Source organism: Lactuca saligna, chromosome 8, assembly GCF_052625555.1.
Source record: "Lactuca saligna cultivar CGN05327 chromosome 8, ASM5262555v1, whole genome shotgun sequence".
NCBI lineage: Eukaryota > Viridiplantae > Streptophyta > Magnoliopsida > Asterales > Asteraceae > Lactuca > Lactuca saligna.
Genome location: NC_136424.1, coordinates 22,137,344 through 22,144,043, shown reverse-complemented (window position 1 = coordinate 22,144,043; position 6,700 = coordinate 22,137,344).

Here is a 6,700-nt window from a genome sequence, read left to right as displayed (position 1 = left end):
TAAATAAGATATGCTTGTTTAAAGAATTTCACAGAATACAAAAGTCTAAATTTCTTGTTGAAAAACTGAAATATTTCAGCTTTGATATCTCATCTTTGAAGAATTTTAGCTCATCGAATACAACACCAAAGCAACAAAATTATAGTTTAAAATCATCTACAAACTCTAAATTACATGCTTGACAGAACCGCATGTCAATCCGACTTAAAACGAATGAGATATGCTTGTTTAAAGAATTCCACATAATACAAAAGTTTAAATTTTTTGCTGAAAAGCTGAAATATTTCAGTTTTGATATCTCATTTTTGAAGGATTTTAACTCATCTAATATGACACCAAAAACAACAAAACTATAGTATAAAATCATATATAAACTCTAAATTACAGGTTGGAAAAAACCACATGTGAATCCGACTTAAAATGAATGAGATATGCTTGTTTAAAAAATTTCACAGAATATAATTTTTTTTAAATAAGCCGGACCAAAACTGGTTTTTACCCGGAACTGACCAAACAATACCGGTAAAAAAACTAGAATGGTTTTGTTCAAATTCTAGAACCGCGAACCGGCATGTGGTCCAAAAAAACGGTCCGGTCCGATCCTCAGGTCCAAATGCTCAACCCTAATGTACACTCTTGGTTTTATGATTACTACGACTTTCGTTTAGATTACTTAGGCTAATAAGTAACTTATCTAAAATTCACTTTTTATGATGCGCACAACAGTATCGGTTTCGTAGGGTTTTCTACGTATCAAATACACTCTAAACTATGTAGCGAAAAAAATCAAAACTACGATATACCTAAGTGTACATGCAACCTATGGATCTATGGTTTCATGCTAATTACATATGCTCTAGAAAACAAAAATATAAAGAAGTAAAAACATACCTCTTATATACCCTTTGATCTCCATGCTTGAGATCTCGTCCTCCATGAAGTTCCTTGGATGAGAGGACCCAAACCAAAGAGTGGTATCACACCCAATGACACCAAAGAGTGAAATAAAAATAACTAGGAGAAGGGTCAATTTCACAAACCCTAAGAGGGTTAGAAATCATCCCTAAGAGGGGGAGGAAGAAGGGTTGGCAAAACTTTAAGCCAATGTACAAGGAATAATGAAATCCCTAAAGCCCTATGTATAGCCTTGGATCTCTTCCTAAGTTTTGTACTCCTTCCCATGTAGGAAAATGAGGTAACCACATAATTCACTCCTTTTCCCATGTGGGATGGAATCTTTTTCATCCAAACCAAATTTCATTAGGGTTCTAGAACATTCATGATCAACCAACTATTGATTAATTGAATATTCAACCATTTAATTAATTAAACTGTTAATTATTTTTCAAAATGTTTTCCAATTAGTTTATAATTAATTATTATCCATAATAATTAATAAACCAATTTCTCCTTTATTTATTCAACTCAATTTAGGTCTTGAGGGCAACCCATAAGGACCCTATTATTATTAGAAATATTACCAATAGTTAATGACTTTTGACACTCTTTCCAACAGGTTTAATCGCGAAACTTCGAAGAAGCATAATTTCTTCATATAAAATTGGATTTTAGTGTTCCTTATATGTAAGAAATATTTCTCACATATACAATCAATTTGGTTAAGTTTACTTAATCTAAATAACCTTCTTTTAAAATTTTGTTTTTATCGCTTATTCCATTTAAATTAACTAGCCTGAATCTATAGGTGTTACAATTGACGGGTGCAACTCAGATGATGTTGTTTACCATTTTCATACCTTACTTATAACAACTCATATGACTTAAAAACGATCTAACTAACTGAAAATAAGTTTTAAGCCATTAGATTATCCATTAATAAAACATAACTTGAAAATTAATCTAAATTAAATTCATTAAACTATATTTACAATCTTCAAAAAACTCACTAAATTATACCATTTATAATTTCTTTTAGTTACTTAGGTATTGTGTTAGAGACTGTGACGTCCCCAATTTTTCGGCCAGAAAAGACCGATTTGTTTATGCTTTGTTTTTAAAATCAGAGTAATCTTTTAAAGAAAACAGTTAAGGAATTTGTTACCAAAATATGATAAAGATTTATCAAAGCATTTCTTTAAAGAAATGTATTTTCATTATATAACAAAATCTCGGGATGTCATGTTCCGATACAGACACACAAGCATAAACAGAACTTACATTATTTACACTAAAGATTTTACATCTCCTTTAATCTCTCCGTGAAATATATCTTCGTATCGATACATGTGATACAAAAAAAACTGAGTGGGTCAGGCTTGAGAGCCTGGTGTGAAAACACAATAATATAATTATTATATTCAACTATCGAACAATCAACCCAATTACCCATCCTCATCATCTTCTTTGTTTCTTAGGATTTTACCCTAAGAATTGAACTATCCGTCATTCATTCATTCCTCAGGATTGACCTAAGGAATTAGCACAAAATCTATTGCTACATAAGGCGCATCTACCAACATCATCCTTTAAGCGTCTCTGCCAGGATTACGTCATACACTATGAGGCGCGACTGCCAAGTTTATGACATTCTCTTTTAGGCGCATCTGCTGACATTATCCTATAAGCGTATCTGCCAGGATTATCCTATAAACGCATCTGCTAGTATTATGACATTCTCTATTTGGTGCATCTACCAATATTATTCTCAAGCGCATCTGCCAGTATTATGATATTTTCTACTTGGTGCATCTACCAATATTATTCTTTAAGCATCTGACATACCTCGTCATTTACCTCATCATTTTATCACATACCAACTATCTCATCTACACATGTTCTACCCAACATATTAGTAGATATAAAATACATATACGGTTTAACAAATTTAAAAACCATATAAAACATCCATTCCACACTTATCTCAAATAAACAATAGTATATAAACACATAACACACATTTCAAAGCAAATACTTCATATTTATGTGTTAGAAGAAAGTAACTATACACTCACCCAAACATATACTTAATACATTCAAACAATACTTGCATTATACTCATGTTTATGAAAGGGACTATACACCCACACGTATAAACAACTTTATATTATACACATAACACGTATTTCAAAGCAAATACTTAATATTTATGTGTTAGAAGATAGTAACTAACACTCACCCAAACATATACTTAATACATTCAAACATTACTTGCATTATACTCGTGTTTATGAAAGGGACTATACACCCACATGTATAAACAACTTTATATTATACACATAGCACGTATTTCAAAGAAAATACTTAATATTTATGTGTTAGAAGAAAGTAACTATACACTCACCCAAACATATACTTAATACATTCAAACAATACTTGCATTATACTCGTGTTTATGAAAGGGACTATACACCCACACGTATAAACAACTTTATTGTCACAACTAGAAATTTTGTGTCTTGTAATCACTAAACTCAAGTAAAGGTTGAATCAAAAACTTAAAAGCATGTGTGATGCTTATTTAATGACATCAAAAACTTCAATCAAATACATCATGCAAGTGCTACAAATAGTCAACAACCAATTGGAAACCCTAGAAGTCCTCGTTTAAGTCCATTTTGGACTAGGACTTCCTTATTGGACCCAAATGGACCAATAAGCTTCCAATTTGACTATCATGGGCTCTAATTGGACCCACATTAATTTATTTTAACATTTTGGGCCATATTGGGCCTAGAATGAAATAAATTAAAAGTTTTGAATCATGATTAACTTAAACTAGCCCAACCAAGTGTGAAGATCATATTATATTTCTTTTAGATCAAAACTCATCCAACTTAACTTCTATATGGGCTTGAGGGCCTTAAAGCCCAAATCTCTCCTTTTCCATCCAAATTCTCGGCCCAAGGCCCAAATCCAAGAAGAGAAGAGGAAGGGTTGACTAATGCATGCCACCTCTTTATTATATGGTGGTTATCCATGCATTACCCTCCAAACCTCCATGCCATCTCATTTCTCCATGCAACTCTATCTCTCTCCTTCCCTCTTCTTGTTCGGCTATGAGTAACACACACACACACACCTCACAAACTCTCTCTAGATTACTAAAAAATTCCTCCTTCCTCTCCACACAAAAATCTCGAAAAATTAGGAGGCTTTCAAGAGGATATTTCCACAAACTCTTCATCTAAGGTAAGGTTTTGCTTGGATCTATGACTTAGATTCTTTGTTTTATCAAAAACCTCTTCCTAATCCATGCAAAAATCGTGATCTTGCATCCTAAAAAAACTCCATAAACTCGAAAGCTTCATCAAGGGTGCTAGGGTCAAAAATCACCAAGCTTTCTTCCATCCTTTCTTCAAAAACCGAATCAACATCCAAAGGTGAGCTTCATACCCCCTTGTTTTTGGTTTTCTATAAGTTTTTGTGGGGGAGAATACAAGCAAAGGTGTAGATCTATCATTATGTGTATGCTTTGTATGATTTCTATGCTTAATGTATGTTTTGTATGATTATGATGCTAGATCTAGTTATGAATCACTAAAAACCGAAATATATTTTATGTTAAATGATACTAGCATAAAATATACTACTACATGCAAAGTATACCAAGAAAAATAGCTAAATGGCTTGACAACACTTACTTTGGGCTAAAAACTCATTTTTTTGACATAAAATGTTAAAAAAATACAAAGTTGAAGGGCTTAAAATGAAATATTTCGAAATCTGATGGGTGAGATGAGTCAAAACAGTTTCCATAATGTGTTTTCTGCAAATATACTCTTTGAAGGATTAAAAACATAAATTTCAAGCTTAGTGGGCTAAAAATGACAATTTTGGCCCAATAGGGCCCATTATGCGAAATTTTCTGTTTTGGAGGGCCAAAACTGTGTTTTTCTGTAAAACAGTGGACTACTAGTGTTACAAGTACTTTTCAAAGGTTTAAAATGCTTTTCAAATTTAAAAAGTACCAAAGTTGCAAAAAATTTCCAAGTGGGGCCAAAATTGTAAAAACTGCGAAAAAGGAGGGTTATAACCGAGAAAACTGCAATTTCAGGGACTTAAACTGTTTTCAACGAAAAATATGCTGAAAAATATTAATTTCAATAATTTTTGGTGTTAAAATGTCAAGAAAAATAGTTTAAGGGCTAAACCGGAATTTAATTTACCTAAAGGGGTGAAAGAGTAAATTTACAAAATAAAGAGGGGTTGTAAACAGAAAATTTTCAATGATAATTCAATACACTCGTTGTGAACAAAGACTGACACTACGACTCTCGATGAATTACAATACACAATGTCACCAACAATCGTTATCAAACGAATTGATTCGGTCTCGAATCAATAACAAATCCAAAACTACTAACACTACAACGTTCAATACACATATGGAACTCTCGGAACTCTATATTCTCGTGGAATTACTCAATACGTCGACGTACACTCCTTAGGCCCAAAAGTTGCAAATCATGCTTGTTGAGCCTAGCTAGCCCGATGACATGATCTTTAGGCCCAAAGGATACTTGCTTACATGTAGTTGGGTCTAATACGACTTAACCGCGTGTAAAAGGACTTTCAATGGCAAATGTGCTGCTGGTCCCCAAGGGTCCTTCGGTGCTGCTAGTAAAGTCGGGAACTCACGATTGCGGGATGGGCTTCGGGCCCTTCGCAATTGCAATGGTCTTGAACGACGTAGGGAAATACCGAGGGTTTCGCACCTTCACTTTTTCTCCTCGGTCGTGGGACTACACAAGTCCAGGAGGATTGAGTTGTGTGAATAAGTGCGAGTGACGCCTAAGGGATCGCTAGTACGGATGACAACTGGACGTTTGCATTAACGTACGTTACAACAATTCACCACCCTCTGTATACTCAATGCCTCCGGAGCTCAACGAACACCTCTAACGTAACGAAATAACAACACATAAACTAAGTAAAGCAAAGTGATAGGAAAACTTCGGGTTTTCCTAGGGTTTTTCAACTAGTACACTTACGAACTACATGCCGAATTTCACAACTCTTACGCTTACATCTATAGAATTCAAACAAGCATACTCACGGATCTTCACATATTTTTACGCTATACTATTTTCAGAAAATATCGGATTTTCTGGTGGTTTTCAAAACATTACAAACATTGGATTTTAAACATTACTTATGAACTCACCAACATTTCATATGTTGACGTTTTCCAAAATACTTGTATTCTCAGGTAACAGATAAGTGAAGAAAGGACTGTACTCTATGATTGTTTTGCGGTTGTGTAAGTAACAATGAACAATGTATTTTGAGGAATGTAATATTTTGAAACAATGTAACGGATGTAAACGCTACCAGTTGTAATATTCCAATGCTTGGTGATGTATGATGTTATGTTTCATGTATATTCATTGTGATGGTATTCAATTGAGTCACAATAGCCCCCGGACGTTTCCGCCGTCTGGTTCGGGGGTGTGACATTTATATTATACACATAGCATGTATTTGAAAGCAAATACTTAATATTTATGTGTTAGAAGAAAGTGACCACACACTCACACATATAAATAACAATATATATATATACACATAGCACATATTTTATAAAGTACTTCATATCTATGTGTAAGATGAAAGTGATCATACACTCACTTGATCAGAAGATGATCGGACAACACTACGGCTTGTAGAAGTAGTATTCTTCGGTAGATCTGGAAGATCTTCACAAAGACCGGACTCCTCGCGGGCAGAGCTTCGGCTCAGT